Source organism: Magallana gigas, chromosome 5, assembly GCF_963853765.1.
Source record: "Magallana gigas chromosome 5, xbMagGiga1.1, whole genome shotgun sequence".
Taxonomy (NCBI): Eukaryota; Metazoa; Mollusca; class Bivalvia; order Ostreida; family Ostreidae; genus Magallana; species Magallana gigas.
Genome location: NC_088857.1, coordinates 849,371 through 871,742, shown reverse-complemented (window position 1 = coordinate 871,742; position 22,372 = coordinate 849,371). Strand labels below are relative to the sequence as shown.

Genomic DNA, 22,372 nt, shown 5'->3' with positions numbered 1-22,372 from the left:
TTGCGTAGTTTTAGCTCAAAAGCCAGACAAATCTTGTTGATTTCAAAGAGCCATGGCTGAGTGACCAGCAATGAAATAGACAGGTGTACGTCACAATGCTGTTTGACACCAACTACCCAAAGTTCAAGCCCTCGTTAAAATGGTTCTATTTACCGACTCTGAGTACGGGGCCGGGGCTAAACCAATGATACAGGTCAATTTCAGTGCATCGATTACAGGAAGAATTTTCCTAACCCCTATTTTTCCTTCCAAAACATCTATGATCTTCACAACTTGAAGTAAGCGTTGAAGATCAAAAAAGAAATACGCTCTGTTGTAAATTAATTACAGTGATGTTAAAAAAACGAGATGGCCATACAATAAAATCCCCATTGGCATATGTATGTAAAAGAATGTATAAGTGTGTCGACATTAAATCTCTAATCAAATAAATCACCTCATTTTAAAAGAATTACATGTACATTGACAAACATCAAATTATTATTAAAGCTGACATGAATTCATAACAGCATTTGGTCGCCATATTTGTTTCGATGGCTCCTCTACTGTAACTGGGGTATATATACCGGTTGAGAAAGTTACGGTCGGTTACTTTCTGATCGAGGCATTCAGGTTGCACGGACTTCTAAATGCATGATTTACACAATGTAGTAAAATGTAATAAATAATAAAGGAAACAACAATCAATAAAATACAAAATATATTTCTTCGTTGAAAGAATTTCCAAGGTATCTGTAATAGTTTGCACAGATAGTGCTGCCTTACTACGCATGCACATCGAACACGTGTGTCGTTCATACACAATGCATAACGTCTGCATTATTTTTAAAACCCCGGCGGCAGTACATCCAACACAGTAGCTAAATGATAGTCAATCCAAGAGAGTAACAACGTAACATCGTTTCCATCCGTTCCTACAAAAACGCTCCGTTTCTAAAAACCATGCGATTATTGACATCGCTCGATCTGCCCCAGTGTGCAGTTTGCGCATATGCGATGTTATAATATACACACGAAAACGGTCTATACATATCAAGGATTTTTGGAGTATCTGTGGCTGGATTTCAGTCTGTCTTGTTTCGTAATTCATTGGATATGTCTGCCAGTGCAGTGGTTGTCATTTTATTTTTCTCCATGTCTTTTCGTCCAAGGTTAGGTGTTCGGGTGTTCGAAATTCCTGAATGCGGTGAAGCATGAATAGTGCTTTCGGCCTTATATAAGGGGTGTTTAGCGATGAGCAGAACAATAGAAATCGACAACTAATATGGCGGTAGTCGGAGAAAAGTGTGAAATTCATGGCCCCTGGGTCAGGGGTTTAGGATGGGGGGGGGGGGGGGGGGGGGCAATAAGGCATATAATATTTAATAATCTTCTTCTCTACTCTCACACATCCTTTCTTAATAAGAAAAACGGACTTTATAATTACAATAACCAGGAAGTCCCCTAATAAAATTGTAAATTTTACAAATGTATGTCCCCTGGAGTATAAGTTTTCACTCTAGGGCGGGGCCAAATGGATGAATAGTGTTCATGCATAAAATGTTTAAAAATTATCTTCTCTACTCCCACATATCTGTAAGGAAAACTGATTTCATGTTTTTGTAGACCAGATCTTAAAGTTTTTCACCAAAATTATAGGTTTCATAGTTCATTTGGAAAGATTTCAGGCAGGGAGGTGGTCGTTATTTGAGATCAGGAAACCCTCTACCAAAATTATAGATTTCATGTCCCCAAAGATTGTACTTCTGACTCTAGGGCGGGGCCAAAATGGTCAAATTGTGTTTATGCAATGAATTAAAAAATCATCTTTACTTCTGCTGATACTGAATAAAATCTGACTGCATACAAAGAAAGAAATCAAGCTGTCTATCAAAATTTAAAATATCAGGTCTCCCAATGTAGGGATTTAAATCTAGGGCGGGGCCAAAACACTCATAAAGTGTATAGGGTAGGGATTCTTAATGCAATGTGTGGCCAAAATGGTCATTAAGTGTTTATGTATATAGAATGTTTAAAAAACGTCTATTGACACGGAATATAAACTGACTGCTTATTTAAAAACAAAATCTTTAATAGTATTTCATGTCACCTACATGTAAAACACGGGTTATGGCTGGGAGTGGGAGGGGCATATATTTGTCATATTATTTTATTCTGCTCAGGAACTTTAATAACAGATATGATTTAATGCACATATTTAGAAAAGAGAAAAAATGAAGCTGTCAATCAAAGTTAAGATATTTTGAAAGTTAATGGAGTAATCTTCTCTTGTTCCTTCTTTATGGAGTTATCATCCCTTGCTACTTCATAATGGAGTTATTAATCATCAAATATTATGTAATTAAGAAGATTTATGATCAAAAGAGTTATGCAAGTATTTTTATCATTTGAAACAAAAACATGTTTTGAACTTTTTAAATAAACAAATAAACTCATTAATAGTAAAGTAGTATTTGGCAAATCAAAATCACTGATAAACAGTACATGTAAAATCATTTTGGTATTAATAACAGATGGTGAGCCTAAGTTAATGTATGTTGAATATAACACATAATAGATCCAATGGTTTGAAGCTGGTTATTTTTTGATTAAATGCCCAAAGGGATAGTTTCTGTCTGCCCCTGGGCATGGGGATGGGAGGTTGTTTTAAATAAAACATGTATACTAGTCACCATGTTTTAAATTACCTTATTATTATGAAAAATATACACGTAAAACCTATCTTGATAGTTAACAAATGTGGGAAAATTATCTTCTATCAAAGCCTTGTACATTTTCAATATCAGGTCATGCACTCTATTATGTTCTTTATTTTTCTTTTCTTTGAAATGAAAGGTTTCATAGTCCTTTTTAAAAAATTTCAGGCAAGAAGGTGGTCATCATTATGATAGTATATAAATAGTGCCTGTTTGGGAGGGTAACAGTTGAAATTGACACCCCGAGAAAACCATTGTCAACCGACGCGAAGCGGAGGTTGACAATGGTTTTCGAGGGGTGTCAATTTCAACTGTTATCCTCCCAAACAGGCACTGTTTATTTTGTTATACTGAATGTCTTTTTTAAAATTTTTAAGAAAATTTTACTGCTTTTTATATAGGAATAACGTGAATTCTACAGCGAACCGTACGCGCATAATTTTTGCGCATGTAACATTTTTTAATGTTACCCGTTGCCAAGTGCGTTGCTAACGCTGAGGGTAATAGTAAATATTATTAACTGCGTCTTAACCAATCCAATTTCAGTATTTAACATGAAAGTATAACAATATAATTTATCAACTCCAGAACGAAATTTATAAAATACATATATGAGACTCTTCGATAAGTTTGTGTATGGGCTATGGTACTTAGGTGACCATTTAGGCCTACTGGCCTCTTGTTTTTAAAATGCATAATTTGTCAAAGTGCGTTTTAACATGCATTAAACGAAACGAAAATGAATAATATAAACAATTGATTATAAAATGTCTGCAAACGCGGTCAACAGTCTTGGATAAGGACTAAGACCCCAAAAATGAACCTTTAAGTGCAAACATGAGACTTCCTGAGTTGTCAACCAAAGAACAATTGTGCTCAAATGTCCGTCAAGGCCAGTGGGCCTCTTTTTTATTATTTAAAATATTTCTAAGATAATATTCTAAACAAAATATATATTACATGAATTACTAGTATGTGAATATTGAACTTCCAAACAATGTTGACGACTATTTAAATACTTTCAGATGTGAGATGGTTCTATATATTTATTGAAAATAAACAACCAACAGGCATACACTCATTCAATGGAACAGTTTCTATTACATGTAAAAAAAATAATTTTTTTAATAACAATATTAATTCTCAAGACTGTTTTCGGCTGTTTAATAGAACTGAAGTGTTTAATTTGGTATACCAGAAAACCTATGAGAATATTTATTACTGGAAAATCAAACAAATGTCTGATAGAGTAAATTGGTAAATCATTGTTTTGTTTTTTTAAATAACAATTAGAGTTTGAGTAAATTGAACTTAAAAGTACAAATATTTTGTGAAAACTGCGGACACTTTATTGCTTTGTAATTGAACATCCAAACAATCACATACATGTACAGAGCACAGCACTGTTATGCTCGGGAATTCAATTCTAAATCTTTTGTTGTTGTTGTAAATTGTAAACACGAGCAATAAATGGCCGTATAATGTATTTGTAAGTAGATTAAAATTGTTACATTGCACCAGCAGTCAATAATTTTCATACGATCCATCGTTTGCGTTCCCCTTGAGGTGATGGTGATTTCTTAGAAAAACCTTTGAAGGCTTCTGAAAAAAGTAATTTTAATAAATATTACAAACAATGAAGAATGAGTTGCATACAGTAAAAAGAACTTTATATATATATGATACTAGTTCTTTAAAAAAAGCCGTTTTACGCTAAGAATGCGAAAATGGCGGCAAAAGGTAAACTTAATGATGTCTTATTTTTAAATTGTGGGCACTTTTATTAAAATGAAAAATATGTAAAAACTTCAAATGTATATTTGTACAAATACAACAAAGAATTATTATAGTAAAATGACGATGTTCATTTTAGGGGACCATTTTAAGCTCAAACCATATATATGGTCATTTCTTTGGATTTTTAAACATCTAAATTATTGTCAACATTCGATTGTACCATTAGAGATGCATTTGTACGATTTTAATTCGTTTGTACCATTAAAAAACCGTTTTAACAATTGAGAAATTATTTATACCAACTAATAAAAGAGGCATACAGACCAGGAGTTACCTGAGTACTATAGCTCCTAAATTTACAAGGCAGAGGGAATCATTTTTGCAATTACAAAAGTTTCATATTGGAGTCTAAACCCTAATCTGCTGAAACTGCTAAATATTAACTACATATTCACTATACATCCATAATGGCCCCTCCCAAGGGCCCCGTGACCCAGAAATCAAAATTTTCACAATGTTTGTAGAGGGCCTCCTGGACAGATATTAGATTTATGAACTCATTTTATCTTTACTATTGCTGAGGTTGAACAGAAAATGTTTAAAGATTTCATACATTTTCATTTTAAGGCCAAATTTGTCCCGCCCTAGGGCTTGAACTCCAGATCAAGGGGCCTTGAATTTCACAACTGTGGTAAAGGGCTACACAAACCTCATAACCAACCAATCAGTTTTTATCCCAACATGTGTGTGTGTAGGTAGGATTTTCAGAAATAGTGCCTTTTTATGCTTTTTTGGCCCTGCCCATAACAAGAGGCTCATGGGTCACATTGTTCACCTGAGGAACAATATGTATGATGAAATTTGCTCAATTGAGTCATAATACAACCTATGTGGACAATGTGGTATAATACATGTAGATCCCGTAAAAATAAAAATTTATGTCTTTTACCATGGATATTTTTATGGTAATAATCAAGTCCCTTTTTAACATGATAATTTTATAGCCACATCACATGTTGAGTATTGCAGCTCCAAATTGATTATAAACAATTGTTTACATTTGGGATATAAACTTACATCAAACTCTGAACCCCCCTTGTAAGGCCTAAGAATCGTCCAGGGGCCATAGTCTAAACAATTTTAAAGAATCAGCAAAATGTCAAAATAAATGGTTTCTAAAAACAGATTTTCCCTTTTTATTCCTATGTAATTTTTTGCCCCCCCCCCCTTTACGATGTGACCCAATCCTAACACCGGGAATCATGATTTGAACAAACCTTGAGTCTATATGTACCCTACCTGAGGATGCTTCCACACAAGTATCAGCTTTTCTGGCCAACTGGTTTCCCTTTGATTCTCTTTGATTAAAGTTTTTTCTATATATAATCCTATGAAAAAAATTGACCCTTATTGTGGCCCCACCCAACCCCTGGGGGTCATGATTTTCAGAACTTTGAATCAACACCACCTGAGGTTGCTTTTACATAAGTTTTAGTTTTCTGTCTGATTAGGTTTCAAGAACATTTTAAAAGATTTACTCTATATATTCGAAACACCCCTCCCATTGGGGCCCTACCCTACCCCCGGGGGTCATGATTTTCACAACTTTGTTTCTATACCACCAGAGGATGCTTTTACATAAGTTTCAGATTTCCCGGATTAAAAGCTTTTGAAAAGAGATTTTAAAAGTTTTACCCTACATATTCCTAGGTAAAAGATAAACCCCTTATATTGGCCCAACCTTACCCATGGGTGTCATGATTTTTAGAATTTTGAATTTACACCACCTGAGGATGCTTCCACACAAATTTCTCAAAAACTTTCAATAATTCCTAATTTTTTCTCCTTGCAAAAAAAGCGTGGTTCTTAATTTTCACAACTTTGAATTCCATTTACCTAAGGGTGCTTTGTGCCAAGTTTGGTTGAAATTGGTCCAGTAGTTCTTGAGAAGATATTGAAAATTTGAAAAGTTTACAGACGAACAGGCAGACGGACGACAGATCAGAAATGCTCACATGAGCTTTAAGCGTCGGGTCATTGACTTAAACAAGTTTGACAGCTTACCAGGAATAATCTAATGATGCATTTGACTGGAAAATTTTCACATTAATAAATAGTAACTTGTTTTACTTCTTAGTATAATTTTGATTCCCAAGGGAAAGCAAATATTTCAATAATAAAATAAAATAAAATGTTCTGAGTTTCTACGTGTCAATTATAAATTTAAAAAGAGTGAGATGGATGACTACGTAATACATTCAAAGTTCTTTTCCAGCACGTCGGAAAGGCCAGATAGGCTGAAATTGCAATGAAAATATGTTAGTTTTAATACATACCCGCTTTTAATATTCTTGTGAGGATATCAACGTTGTCAAGCATACCTGGTCCAACAGATCGTATAATTGCTCTCGATTTTCTGTAAAATAGGGCGATTGTATTAAATAACATGAGACACATTGGGCTTCAGCAACAATATCCATAATAAAATCAGTTATTTGTCGTCTTTTACAAAATACTTGAACATGGCAGTAAAATAGATCCTGTATAAAAAGATATGAAAATTTTTAAAGGTAATCGAGAGTTAAATAATTGAGGTCCTTTTGTTACAGGATGGTTTCATACTCATATCACACATTAAGTGTTGCGTTTCTCTGAAAGATCTTAAATAGTTGTTTACTGTGGAATCATTAAATTTTGCGGGGGCCAATTTTCGTGGATGACTTAAATTTTACAGGTTCGTGGGGACGTAATTTCGTGAATTCTTATATATCTACAAAAAGAAATTTGACTTTATTACCCTAATTTATCACATTCGTGGAGGATGTTATTTCGTACATGAGAGGTACCAACGAAATCCAGGAAAATTGAGCCACTACGAAATGTTATGATTCCACTGTATTTAAATATTAAATTACATCAAACTTTGAAACCCCCGTATGGTCCAAAAATTGTCCAGGGACAGACAGACGGACGCCAGACAAAAAGTGATCAGAAAAACTAACTTGAAATTTTCACTCAGTTGAGCCGAATCATTCATTAATACGAGTGTAGGATAGTGAAATTCCACCGGAAAGACAACATTCACGGTCTAGGACCAGACTCTGTTGAGTCCTAGACCATGAATCTTGGCACCGAGGGAAATTACACTATACCATATGAGTATATATTGAATGATTATTTTTCTCGCATTTTACATTAAACAACGATGTCTGACAACCCTCTGTTATGATGTTCAAGAAATTACTTTCGATTTATCCTTATTTTCTTCGCAGATGTTTCCAAGAGAGGGGGCATAAGTATTTTACAAACATTTCTTGTTTCGTCAGGATTTGCAAAGTAATTCAACATTATGACTAGGGGTGCGCTCACGTCGAATTTTACTCTAAACAACCTGTAAAGAACCAATGTACTACGTAAAATAACATTCATAGAATATTGAACACTGTCTTTCTATATTCTTTGCAAAAATTATACCGTTGCAAATCAGTCAGAAATTGATTAAGGTTGTTCAGTGGCATTGAAAACGATTCCTCTCTGAAATAAAAAAAAAAGTTTGTAAAGAAGTAATAAAATATAACTTTATTTAATATTAAAGAAAACCCTTGATCGTATAAGGTTAAAATGCTCCTGTTCATCATTACATAAGGCTAATTCCTTTTTGAAATGAAACAAATGAAAAATAATGCACTGTTAAAACTATATATTGAAGTTTTAGAGCCTCCACTGTAGAAACAGACCAGGGTAACGCGCTTTACCCTAGTCCAATATGGCGAAATTTTTTCGCACAAGTTTTCACCTTTTCCATTGTTGATTCTAAAAATTATTGCGCAGTATATGTTAGGCGGTGTTAGTTTTAAATCGCTCGTAATTATAGAGATAACGTGAGCCGAAGATTTCCTCCAAGCTAGGGTGAAGCTGATGAAGCGATATTTTGCGATTAGGGTAAAGTATTTTTATGACTAGAGTAAATTAACTTGTTTAACATTGAAATATTTACAAAGCTTGACTTTGTAACTGCTTTCTCATAGTTTGACTTTGTAACTGTTTTAAACAATTTGTAATATTGAAATAGAACTTTTTTTTCGATATCCATCACTGCTTCTGTCGTTTTTAAAAGACATCATACTTTTTGAACTACAGTTGAACTTCGATATCTCGAACACCGATATCTCGAATACAAAGAATATGTCGATGTGATTTTTAAGCACCTATTTTTTTTTTAACGTATTTTACCCTTGATATCTCGAATATTCGGATATCTCGAAGGTCTTTCAACAGCCCCCTCTAGTTTGAGATAATGAAGTTTGACTGTAGATATATTTTTTAAGGTATCGGATGCCAGTTGAGACTGAGGTCTCGGAAATTTACGTTATGACCTCGGTAGATTACGGAGATTGGAAAAAATTTTCAAAATGCATGTCGAAATATTTTTATATAACATGATAAACAATAGAAATCAACAATTTATGCATAAAGTAACGCAATTTGCCATGGTTTGCATTATTCTTTTTCCCACCAGGCATTTGTGTAATGGAAGAAACACATCACATCGTGCTTTAGTATTTGGAAATATAACATATGAATTAATTTCTTTTTAAACTACAGACCCTAAAATGTACTACTTTACCACATGCTTGCTAAACGGCGATTCAACCGAAGCGCTTAACAGTTTTCACAAAACGCTGCACGCTTTGCCCGACGCTAAACAGTTTGCAAACCGCTTTTGAAACATAATTATTCACATTATTATTATTATTTTTTAGGGGTGCCCATGCTGTAAATTTTGCTGGGTGGTGAAAATACGTTAATAATTTTTTATTTGCACAAACCGAGAATAGAATTCAAAATTAATGCCTTGCGATCAAACAATTTTTTTTTTCTTTGATCATACTAACCGCGCAGAAGAATATTTTCCGAACATAAAACCAGAAAAAAAATCAAATCTTCTAGAAGATACGCATAACGAAATAAAAATGAAGTTTCCGCAGTGCATCACTGCTTTATGATTTTCTTTTTTAAAATTCTAAACATTGTTATGGAAAGAAAACAAGAGGCCCATGGGCCACATCGCTCACCTGAGGAACAATAGGTATAATAAAATCAGCTTAATGGAGTCATAATTAATACAAACTATCTGGACAATGTACAATAATACATGTAGATCCTGTATAAATAAAATCCATTTTTCCCCTGGATATTCTTATGTTTATAATCATTAGTCCCTTTTCTAACAGGATGATTTTATAGTCATATCATATGTTGAGTATTGCAGTTCTCAAAAAGATCCTTAACAATAGTTTATATATGGGATATAAACCTACATCAAACTCTGAACCTTCTTGTAAAGCCAAAGAATTGTCCTGGGGTCAAAGTCTTAACAATTATAAAGAATCATCTGGCTGATTAGTTTCTGAGAAGAAGGTTTTTAAAGATTTACTCTATATATTCCTATGTTTAATTTCAACCCCCCATTGTGGCCCCACCCTACCCCCACACTTCCACACAAGTTTCAGCTTCCCTGGCTGATTAGTTTCTGAGAAGAAGATTTTTAAAAATTTACTCTATATACATGTATTCATGTGTAAAAACTTCGACCCCCCATTGTGGCCCCACCCTACCAGCAGGGGTCATGATTTTCACAACTTTGTATCTACACTACCTTCCACACAAGTTTCAGCTTTCCTGGCTGATTAGTGTCTGAGAAGAAGATTTTTAAAGATTAACTCTATATATTTCTATGTTAAACTTCAACCCCCCCCCCCCATTGTGGCCCCATCCTATCCCCAGGGGACATAATTTTCACAACTTTGTATCTACATTACCTGAAGATGCTTCCACACAAGTTTCAGCTTTCCTGGCTGATTAGTTTCTGAGAAGAAGATTTTTAAAGATTTACTCTATATATTCCTATGTAAAAGTTCGACCCCCCCCCCCCTCATTGTGGCCCCATCCTACACCCGGGGGTCATGATTTTCACAACACTGTATCTACACTACCTGAGGATGCTTCCACACAAGTTTCAGCTTTCCTGATCTTATGGTTCATGAGAAGAAGATTTTTAAAGATTTACTCTGTATATTCCTATGTAAAAGTTCGACCCCCCATTGTGGCCCCACCCTATCCCCGGGGGTCATGATTTTCACAACTTTGAATCTACACTACCAGAGGATGCTTTCACACAAGTGTCAGCTTTCCTGGCTGATTTGTTTCTGAGAAGAAGATTTTTAAAGATTAACTCTATATATTCCTATGTTAAACGTCGACCCCCCATTGTGGCCCCACCCTACACCCAGGGGTCATGATTTTCACAACTTTGAATCTACACTACCTGAGAATGCTTCCACACAAGTTTCAGATTTCCTGGCTGATTAGTTTCTGAGAAGAAGATTTTTAAAGATTTACTCTATATATTCCTATGTTAAACTTCGACCCCCCCCCCCCCCATTGTGTCCTAACCCTACCCCCGGGGTCATGATTTTCACAAATTTGAATAAGTTTCAGCTTTCCTGGTCTTATGGTTAATGAGAAGAAGATTTTTGAAATTTTTTCGAAAATTTTCATAAATTCCTAATTATCTCCCTTTGCAAAAGGGCGTGGTCCTTAATTTTCACAACTTTGAATCCCCTTAGGCTAAGGATGCTTTGTGCCAAGTTTGGTTAAAATTGGCCAGTGGTTCTTGAGAAATGTTGAAAATGTGAAAAGTTTATAGACAGACGGACAGACAGACAGACGGACAGACAGACAGACAGACGGACGACAGACAAAATGTGATCAGAATAGCTCACTTGAGCTTTCAGCTCGGTGAGCTAAAAATGAATGATTTAGATTTCAGACCCAAAATCTGGCTGTATAACGGCGTAAATTTTCAAAAATAACTGCTTGGACAAATATATTGTAATCATTGTTTATCAAATATTAATATATATATTGGGTATTTGATTTCATTGGGTATAATTGATTTTAAAGCTGTAAAGTATCATTTGGAATGATAGAAAATTCAACAACAAAAAATAATTAAAAATATTCTGTTCATATTCTATGAAATGTGAATTATTTACTCTTTTCAACCCTCTTAACAGAAAATAACAAGATGTTTAATTACAGGTTCTGGCAGTTAACCGATGTCAGAGGTTATAGCGAGCGCAGCGGCAAGGCGTGTGTGAATAGAAAATTCGGACTAGTTGCACATTCATTCAACGAATTTTTTTGGCGTCAGTAATTCGGACCAGTAATGCATCGTTTAATCGTCCCAGTAGTTCCCTGTAATCATGGCAATTTTTATCACTTCACACTCTCACGAGAATCAGCAAGACAAATTTAGACAGTAAAAACAATAACGATGTAAGCGACATACAGTCAATGTTACCTCTAAAGTTCACCTCAGTACACTTTCAATCAAAAATAATCGTGTGACGTCACAAACGTTTACACATTGATCCGATATATTTTTTCGGAGTCAGTAAATTTTGACCCACAATTCATAGTACCAATGGTTTCCAACCTCACGTTCCAACATCACGTTCTCCCGAGAATCAAAGTAAAACCTTTGAAAAGTTTAATATGTTTTACGGTGCTACCGTTCTGGCGAGCGCAGCAAGAAGTACACATACTGTACCTTGCATCATTGTCAACTTATAGTTTAGGTATCAACGAACGTCAAAGAATTTTTGAGAGAATATTGCTCTACAATAAGTATGCCAAAGGTACTAATTTTAATGGTTATGATACATACAGCGCAACCCCCTACCCAGAGAGAGAGAGAGAGAGATCGAGAGAGAGAGAGCGAGCGAGCGAGCGAGCGAGCGAGCGAGCGAGCGAGAGAGAGAGAGAGAGAGAGAGAGAGAGAGAGAGAGAGAGAGAGAGAGAGAGCCAGCCCGGCGGTACCTGTTTGTAGGTGTGTAATTTCCCACTTTTATATTTAATGGTCTGACTATATGCAATATCTACATGATTTTTTTAACTGTTTATTTTTTCATTTTATTCCTTTTTATTTAGTTCAAAATGTCCTATTGTTTATTTCCTCCATACTCATATACTTACCTGCCTACTGTACATGCATGCACAAGTACATATGTACTTTAAAAATGGATCGATATGACAGAAAAGTGTGGCTCTTGCTAGTAAATATATATATAAAATCTCTATATTAAAAAAGATTAAAAACAAATCATATGTCAATGAGGCAGGTATCGCAGACTATACTGAAATAGCCAGTACACTCATTACAGATGTTTGATCCACCTCAAAATTTATCGCGGGAAATATAGCGCGAGTGAACTGTGACGTCATCCATGACTTTGTTCGTCTTTGTTTACGTTTCTCAACTCAATACGAAGGTATGGAAGCATGTAACAAATCTTTTGAGTCTCGCCAAAGCATATGCGGTACTCAAAACGTGTCTTCAAACTTTAAGTCACGGTAAATTACGAGTTAAAAGTCGGCCATTTTTGGCATAGCACCACGGGTGAAAACATTAGAGAGCATTATGGGACGTAGACAAAAAATTTTGTTTGATGAACTGTAGGTTTAGCTCGTTCTTTTTCCCGCGCACACTGGTTCTTAGAGCTCGCTTCGCTCGCCGGCGCTGCGCGCCGACGAGCTGCGCTCGCTATAAGGTGTAATTTTAAGAACATCATGCTTTTTAAGTAAATAAAACAGTATACTTCGCATACTTTTATTTCTCAGGGGAGTTTTAAAGAGTAAGACGACACTTAACCAACGTCAGCTTTGACGTCACAATAAGCACTGATAAGGGGAAATTACTCTAATTTAAGTTATTGTAAATCTGCTGAAATGACCAAAATCCTCTCAAAATCTTGCAAAGGCTAAGATAAAGAACAGCTGACGAATAAGGACATTTCTTCAGATACAGGAAACAGTTGTAAATTGCTATAGCATTGAATCATGATTTTTTGAAGTATACACTCTCATAACTGCAGCGGTGTGTGCATACAAATTGAGTAACGCGCGTTAGCGCGTTATGAAAATTTGTATGCACACACCGCTGCAGTTATGAGAGTGTATACTTCAAAAAATCATGATTTAATGCTTATATTTACATTTTTTTAACTTCTTGCCTTGTCTGCAAATGTGATTCATACCTTAAAATTCCTATCTTATCCTAAGGGTAAGTTAATATTAATGGAAGAGCCACAGTAACAGCCACAAGCGTGAACTTTGATTTTCGCATGTGACGTTGCAGTTTACAGCGTTCAACGTTTGTGACGTCATAATAAAACTTGTCAATTTGACCTTTGACTACTTGTTGCATTTAGAGGCATTTAAACATCACGGAATTTAATGGAAAAACGCAGTAGAATGTAAATATACTAATTTGGATGAATGCTCACAAATATTTTATTCACTATAATTACGGTAATTTCCTGAAACGTAACGTTATACGTAGCAGCGCCTTTTTTTAAAGGGGGTGGGTAGATGGCAGCCTCATCCAAAAAATCTTTGCAAGCAAAAAGAAAAATAAACTAGAGCAAAGCTCGTTGCAAAGCAACGAGTGGGTCTCCCGTTAATGACGGAAGTAAAGCTAGAAGTTCCTGTAAGAAGCAGAGCTCGTAAACCAATAACAAGAGTAACTAAAATAAAAAGATGAAAAAATCGAATATTCCTGGTACGACTTAACAAAATCCGAATGATTTTAAGTACGACTTAACAAAAACATTTCCGATTTCAAGAACGACTTAACAAAAAAATCCGAATGTGTTCAAGTACGACTTAGCAACTATTTTTGGTACGAGTTATTTTTACTTTGAACATTACGCTATTTTTTAAACCAAGGACGCGGAATCAAAATTTCCGGAAAAATCAATTTTTAAACCCCGATATCTCCGTAATGCATCGTCGGATTTGAAAACGGCTTTCAGTTTTAGATTTAGCTCAATAAGCTCTACAAAACAAATTTTCATTTTTGATTCGATCAGAAAATTCATTTTTTCGAAAAATTTGTTTCACTTCCGGTTTCGACTGGAAGTGACAAAATACATTTTTTTGGTCAAATGCCATAAGTAAATCTGCAGATTTACAATCACAGAAAATTTCAAGTCTTTATAAACAACCGTTTACGAGAAAAGTCATGGACAAAATCACTTTTTGAAAATTTTTAAAATGACGTAACTAAAAAACGGAAGTGATTTAATGACTGAAACTTTAAAGGCTTCAAGGGGCAAGAATATTACATAATCCCTGAAAATTTCTTGCAAATCTGTTGAATAGTTTTTGAGATATAAAGCAAAAAAGAAGTCAGAAGGAAAAACAAGAAGAATAATAATAATTAAAAAAAACTAGAGCAAAGCTCGTTGCAAAGCAACGAGTGGGTCTTCCGTTAATGTCGGAAGTAAGGCCGGAAGTTCCTCTAAGAAGCAGAGCCCTTAAACCAACAACAAGAGTAACTAAAATAAAAAGATGAAAAAATCGAATTATTCCTGGTACGACTTAACAAAATCCGAATGATTTTTAGTACGAATTAACAAAAACCTTTCTGATTTCAAGAACGTCTTGACAAAAAAAAATCCGAATGTGTTCAAGCACGACTTAACAATTATTTTTGGTACGAATTAATTTTACTTTGAACATAAAGCTATTTTTAAAACCAAGGACGCGGAATCAAAATTTCCGGAAAAATCAATTTTCAAACCCCGATATCTCTGTAATGCATCGTTTGATTTTCAAACGGATTTCAGATTTGAATTCACCATGGCAAGTTCTATAAGACTGTAGTATTGTCTTATTATTTTCAAAAAAATGAAAATTTTAAAAAATTGGAACTGCTTCCGGTTTTGAGCAAAATTGATGAACCAAATTTTAAACCCCCCAGTACATTATAGAATTGATACATCTATCATCAGTAAAAATTATTTCAAAGCGATATCTTTAAAGTTAACGGAGATTTCTTCCGGACAAAATCACTTTTTTAAAATTTAAAAATGGCCGCCAAATTTGAACGGAAGTGATGTAAATACTGAAACTTTAACATCTTTGAGGCACGGTAACTTTACAAAAGCTCTGAAAATTTCATTGAAATCGGACGAAAACTTTTTGAGATATAAAGCCGAGAAGGAGTCAGAAAAAAAATAAAAAATAAAATAATAATAAAAAGAAACCGAAGAAAAACAAAAGGGTCTTCCGTTGGAAACGGAAGACCCTAACAATAGAATAACAAGAGGGTCTTCCGTTGAAAACGGAAGACCCTAATCATGAAAATTCTAATCCTTCAGCTCTTTAGCAGTTCAATGGTTTCTTTATTTTCACTTCCATTTATTACATGCGGGGGGGGGGGGGGGGGGAACAACACCATGTTCTTTTAACATGATAAGCAAATATTTTTAAGCGTAAATTAAAAATAAAATTAAACATTAATTATTTTTTTTTAAGTGGAGGGGCAAATCCATGGTAAGTCGATTTTCTATGTATAAATTGACAAAAATGAAAAAAAAAATTGCATGGGGGGAGCTCTATGATGAGTCAAAATTTATATTTAAGTTTAAGAAAAAATGTCTACTGCAAAAAAAGGGGGGAAATCAATCAATCAATCATAATCACAATCACTTTAAAAGAGGAGATGCAGTGCAATGAATATTTATATATTAAAATCTTTATTATTTAACAACATTGTATCTGAGATTAAACTATTGTTCTACATATAAATAAATAAATTATAACAAATCTTATAAACTATGAATAATGAAAATTTACTGAAAAATAGGTATGTTTTATTTTTTGGCATTCAAATTTCACGTTGTTAATTTTATTTTATTAATTTATTATAATTCATTGTTTGATCACATGCTGTGCTCGCCCCAACGGTCGCACCGTAAAACATAATATATGATAACTGTACCCAATCATGCGTTTTACAACATCACAGTGTCATTTATAGTTGAGTCATTTATAGTTGATTCTGAATGCCTATGGAAGTCATTATGATAATTTGTTAACCATATAAAACATGTTGACGGATTGCGTATTTGAATATTGTACCGATACGGAAACGTTAAGGGCATTTTTAATAGGCAGCCTCCGTCTCACAACTGTCTTATTCTTTTGTTTGTTGAAAAAGAATACAAGTTTGCTTAAAGATTAGTACAGTGTTTATTGTTTTCTATGAGTTAAATGTTCGTAATGAATTCTCAATAACTTGACGAAACGTTTTACACGGTTCTCGCACGCATTCCTCGTAACTTTGCTTTACGCGCCTGACGTGACCCGCATTCCACGACTTCGAATCGCTGTAACGGTAACAAATATTTCTTCGTGCAGACATTTTGCTGAATAAAAAGCTTAAAATTTAAATGTTTAACTCTCAAATTACAAGTTTTAATCGCAAAGGTATAGACAAAAATCAAAATTACACGGTAACGGGAATATGCGTTAAAGTACGTGATTGCGAGGAAGGGGGATAAAATAGCGCGACTTCGACATGGTCATTGTAGAAAAGTTAGAAAATCTGTTCATAGCGTTATAATTATTGAATTGAAATATGTTGGCAATCTTTTTTTTTATTAGATATTAATCATGTATACATAAGTCTTTGTCAGACGTCAGATAGCAATACTGTAATTAAATCGTGTATTTTTCAGTGTATTACGCAATGGGTTATAGATTTGCTAGAAGAGTACGTTTCTAATCTACAAAAATAGACCCTTAAGATAGACCCAGAAAAGTGTCTCAGAAGACATTTATGCTCTCTATAAGAAATTTCTTACAGCGTTACCATAATCACGTTTGAAGTTTTAAAAATCTTTACCCTAGTCATGAACTTGCTTTACACAATCATAGTAAAAACAAATCCCTGCTTTTTCGCTTTTGTACGCAGGATACTGCAATAATAAATGTTTTGCAATTGTTTCGTTTATACACTTCAAATCGTGTAAATTAGTGTATTTATTTCGTCATACTACCCCAACAAATTCGTAAATATTGTGTAAACATATCGAAGCGTGCTTCCCTATCGCCATCTTGGACTAGGATAAAGGGCGTTACCATAGTCCGTTTCTACACAGTGTCATTGTAGTGTTATTTTTCACTTAAAAAAAACTAACAAATTGACATTCTTTTCGGATTCATGGCCTTTGATTAATATGTTTTACGGTGCTACCGTTCTGGCGAGCGCAGCAAGAATTACACATACCTTGTATAGACATTGTCAACCTGGTGTTATTTAGGTATCAACGAACATCAAAGAATTTTTGAAAGAGTATTGCTCTACAATAAGTATGCCAAAGGTACTAATTTTAATGATTATGATACAGCGCAACCCCCTACAGAGAGAGAGAGAGAGAGAGAGAGAGAGAGAGAGAGAGAGAGAGAGAGAGAGAGAGAGAGAGAGAGAGACCGGCCCCTATTCGTAGGTGTGTATTTTCCCACTTTTAAATTTAATGGTTTGACTTTATGCAATATCTACATACATTTTTTAACTGTTTATTTTTTCTTTTTATTCCTTTTTATTTAGTTCAAAATGTCCTATTGTTTATTTACTCCCTACTCATATACTTACCTGCCTACTGTACATTCATGCACAATTAGCTTAAAAATAGATCGATATGACAGTTAAGTATGGCTCTTGCTAGTATAGATTTATATAATCTCTATATAAAAAAAAAATTAAAAAAATCATAAGTCAATAAGGCAGGTATCGCAATCTATACTGAAACAGCTAGTACACTCATTACAGATGTTTGATCCACGTCTAAATTTATCGCGGGAAATATAGCGCGAGAGCACTGTGACGTCATCCACGACTTTATTCGTCTTTGTTTACGTTTCTCGACTCAATACGAAGGTATGGAAGCATGTAACAAATCTTTTGAGTCTCGCCAAAGCATATGCGGTACTAAAAACATGTCTTAAAACTTTAAGACACCGTAAATTACGAGTTAAAAGTCGGCCATTTTTGGCATATAGCACCACGGGTGAAAACATTAAAGAGCATTATGGGACGTAGACAAAAAATTTTGTTTGATGAACTGTAGGTTTAGCTCGTTCTTTTTCCCGCGCACGCTGGTTCTTAGAGCTCGCTTCGCTCGCCGGCGCTGCGCGCCGGCGAGCTGCGCTCGCTATTGTTTCAAAAATTAACAATAATCATTCAAACTCTTTCACAAATATTTAGATTTTCAGAATTGTATAAATACTACCATCTTCGCTAGCCAAGGGTTTTCTTCGCTCCCCATAAACCGTTGCCGGATTTCATTACGAAAACTCGGTGACGAGCTCTGTTTTATGATTGTCTGCAGCTGCGATTAGCTGATACAATCGCAGTGCTGGTAAATATAAACTTTAAAAGAAAACACAAGTGTAATCTTTGGTAAAACATTCGGTGCTTTTAACAAGTTGAGATACAAGTTCTCGAGTACAGTGCCTCCCCAACGATGGTCTAACCAGATTGTTTTAAAAAACAGTATGTTTTACTGGGAATGAACATAGTTCTACAATCTTGTCGAGGCTCGCGTGATAGCATGGGAAGTAATCGTGTCGAATGTAAAAGTTGCCTATCCCGTTAGTATATACGTTCCTGCTTCTGGTAATTGTTTTTAAGGGTTCAATGAGATGTGTTTTATTTAATTTCTTTGGTCCGCAGACACTTGGTTTTATGGCATGAAAGCTTTCATATAAATCGGCGACTTTTTCACTCCCGGTACAGGTCCTTACAAAACACTATGAATAAATCATCCCGTGCTTTCCCTAGGTTATTACCTAATTCGTATTTAATAGCATCGTTAATTATGTTCCGATATTCGGTAGTCAACAAGTTGTATGTTGTATTAATGAGATAGTGTGTATATAACCCGTTGTTGAATTCGATTAAAATGTAAATATGCAAGGGGCGCAACTCAAAATGCTCGCTAAATAGCGCCACCACATCACCGTGTTTTCGTAATGACATCCACCATGGGTTTATGGGGAGCAAAGTGGACCGAAAACCCTTTGCTAGCAAAGATGAAATACTACAAATAAATTAACTCTTTGCAAATTTAATTATTTATAAAGGGCAGTGTATATTATTTGATAAAAGAGGAAGATTTTGAACAACTGTTTTTAAGATATTCCAGTTCAAATCCTCTATCAATTTTTCAAACTCTACCAAGTGTTGATTCAATTTTACCAGAAAACTGAACGATTATAACACAACACACACGTAAGCATTAATATTCTAAACTACTTGTATTGACCTTGATCTGCTGATGTTAAATATATTTGATGTCAATGAATTAAAAAATTATGTATGTTTTTATTGTTTTTCTTCTGCATTTTTCAATATTATTTTGCGTCGTGGGTCATGTGTTTATCAAAAATAATGCGTCATAATTCCAATAGAAAAATATGCTAAATGATATTGACTAACAGATACAATTTTAACTTTATTATGATAGTGTCATCAAAAATGTTTTAGCGGAACACATCAATAGAATGAATTATTCGCAATTTCATAGCTTTTGAATCAAGTCTATTTTTTTGTGCTTAATTCCTTATCAAAAAGTTATGTCAATTTTATTTGATTTTATTTGTTGTGATTTAAACACATTTAACTATTGGTATTAAGTTTTATAACAATCCAACATTGAAAAGTCAAGCCCTGAATGAAGAACATTTTACCACGTAGACTGCCATGTAAACGAGTCAGGGATAAAACAACTTATCAATGTTGTAAGACAACGCTTTAACCCATTAAACAATCATTTATAGTCTGTATCAATTTTAGAGTAATGGTGAAAACAAAATTGCCATAACAATGCAAATTGATACTCTCCAATACTTTTTGCTATACAATGTTTCATATATAACATAGAATAACGATTCATTCAACAAAACCTTTGCAAGTCGGTTTCCAGTGGAAGCTTGTTGAAGAATTCCGAGTCATATTGCCTACAATGATAAGTGTAATAATCAGCATGTGTTTAACTTAATTAGTTAAATTGTGTTTAACATAATTAGTGCATGTGCACTTGACGCCGTATTATATTGCATTTTACTTTCAACACAATATCACATATTGGTATATTAAAATTCAATAATACTTTACAATATATTTTCCTCTTGAGGTATTTGTAACACCTAAAAAATAAAATTTGTTTTAAGCATTAATGATAAAAGCGAAGCGCATCGGGACCGGTCTTGAAAAAAAAGATAATTGTATTCGGAAAACAACGTATTCATAGCCAAATTCCGCTGGATTTTCAAGTACTAGAAATCAATACTTAGAATATTTACATATAATGTGTCTCTCTTCACAGAAAGAATTATAAAAATGATAGAAGTCAATTTGATGCACACGGACACTTCTTCTGAACTTATACATGACGACGTTTGCCCCCCCCCCCCCGCCCTAAAAAAAACTCTCAAAATATTTGCATTAGAGTAACTGCTCGCATCAGTTATTGTCGTGAAATTAATTAAAAATATTCATTTTTGATAAACCAGCACCCACCCCCATCCCCACCCCGCCCTTTGTTTCAAAGTAGGCTTTCATTTGAAATACATGTAAAAAAAATTATACTTAAATTTAACCTGAAGAACAATATTTAAATAAGAGATACTATATGACCACGCACTACACCACTTCCAGTTTGATATAAAATCATGATGTATGTATGTGATTAAGGTTTGACATTTAATACAAAAGATGGTGCTAAAATAAAGGTATTATATATTCATTTGAAACAATAAAACACATACAGACTACAGTAAAAATCCGAAATAGTTTAAGTTTTTACTCAGCTGCAGCAAAAAGAAATTATACCTCATATAATCAAAATAAGTTGAGATTTTCATCTGCCTCCTTCTCCAAATATCAAACCAGTTACTTTTTAATTTCAAAAATTGATTTTAAATAATAGTTTTAGAAATAAAACACAATTAAGGAAAAGAAAGTATATGCCAAAAATGTGTACAAAAAATAAAATACAAAGCTCTTTTATGAGGGTAAAATATTATTTACCGCACTTGCGCGGGCTTTTATTTCTAGTTTGTAATGTAAAATAAAAAGAAAATATCGTTCATTTTAGCTGTTAGGTATCCCAGAAAAAGTAATATCAATTTAAAGTTTTTGCATTAGCATTAGTGAAATGACAATGTATGTACTTACAAATCCGGCAAGAACTTGCAGATTCCTAATGTCAAAACACAGGCATATGTCAAAGCTATATAGCTTAGTTTTGTCATCTTTTCTGAAAAAAATGTGACAAGAGATGTTTGTGAAACACTTATGCCTGCCTTCCTCCCTTAAATATACATTATAGAGTGCACAAGCATTTATTATAGGCAGTATACATTTTAGGCAAAATAATGGAAATGAAATTATATTAACCTTTTGAACTTAATGGGGCATGGTCACGATTCGGGTCAAATTTTATTTTCTGCTTTTATTTTACACTATACTTTAGGAAAGCATTTTATAATAATCATATGAAATTTGAAATATGATCAGATGAAATTTAAACGGAAACTGCAAATAATTGATATTTTTGTTAAGTGATCTGAATCTACAAACGATGGTGGTGAGCAAAAGTGAGTGAAAACGTTTTTTCCAAAATGGACGTCAGCTTAAAAAGATACACCCCTTCCCCCTAAAACCACCCCTTTTTGTGAATATCAAGCCTAAACATGATTACGAGATAGAAGCAAGGAAAAATAATTTTTTCATCTGAAACATAATTCCGACTTTTGACTTCAGAGCACATATATGCAACTAAATAATCTCTTTTTCTAAAAATGAATGCTGCTGAAATGAGCAAATTCAAATACAATTGGAAATCAGCAAAAATTACATTATTAAAAAAGATTGCGTGATGCACATTAGTATAATAAAAGTCAAGTAGGCGAAAAATATGTGCAACTTTGATTATTTAGGCTTAGAAAGAAAGGTCCAGGGTGTCCCAGAATATCTTACACCATTTAAAATCAATGTAAAATAATTAATGCCTGGCCAAAAC

The 22,372-nt window shown here is 34.1% G+C and overlaps 1 long non-coding RNA gene across 1 annotated transcript; it reads right to left on the bottom strand.

The window, feature by feature from the left end:
* Positions 1-4,048: 4,048 nt before the first annotated feature.
* Positions 4,049-21,607, bottom strand: LOC117684695 (uncharacterized). The gene is made up of 5 exons (XR_010713907.1): positions 21,526-21,607; positions 20,253-20,306; positions 7,908-7,967; positions 6,770-6,849; positions 4,049-4,298 (listed from the first exon to the last, which is right to left on the bottom strand). It is a non-coding gene; the product is annotated as an uncharacterized lncRNA (long non-coding RNA).
* Between the last annotated feature and the right edge of the window lie 765 nt (positions 21,608-22,372).